Genomic DNA, 437 nt, shown 5'->3' on the forward strand with positions numbered 1-437 from the left:
TTGGGTATCTTCCCCTGCTTTTTTTTTTTTTTTTTGTTAAATATTATTTTGAAATCATATGGTTTCTAGCCATATAAATTTTAACTTTGCTCTCCTTTTTATCTGAGGGCAAGGGATGGTGCAGGGTGGGGGGTGAGTTTTTTGTTGTTTTGTTTTTGTGGGTTTTTTTTGTTTTGTTCTTTTCAGGAGCCTTGTGGGCCAGGAGCGAATCAGATTCCAGCCACACTTGATGGTAGAAGTCTGATTTTTATTATTATAACAGAATTTATTTTCTTGAGCATTAAACGAATTTTAAGCTGTGAGGGGAATTGTGGCAACAGCCTAATCATTGACTCGGGCTTCCTTTCCTTGGGTGGCTTCTCTGCGGTTTCTTTCTTGGATGTTGGGAGAAGTGCCAGCCTTCCCTGAACCGAGCAGTCCTCACACACGGAGGGATC

Source organism: Lepidothrix coronata, unplaced genomic scaffold (assembly GCF_001604755.1).
Source record: "Lepidothrix coronata isolate B3197 unplaced genomic scaffold, Lepidothrix_coronata-1.0 Scaffold102, whole genome shotgun sequence".
In the NCBI taxonomy this organism is placed as follows: domain Eukaryota; kingdom Metazoa; phylum Chordata; class Aves; order Passeriformes; family Pipridae; genus Lepidothrix; species Lepidothrix coronata.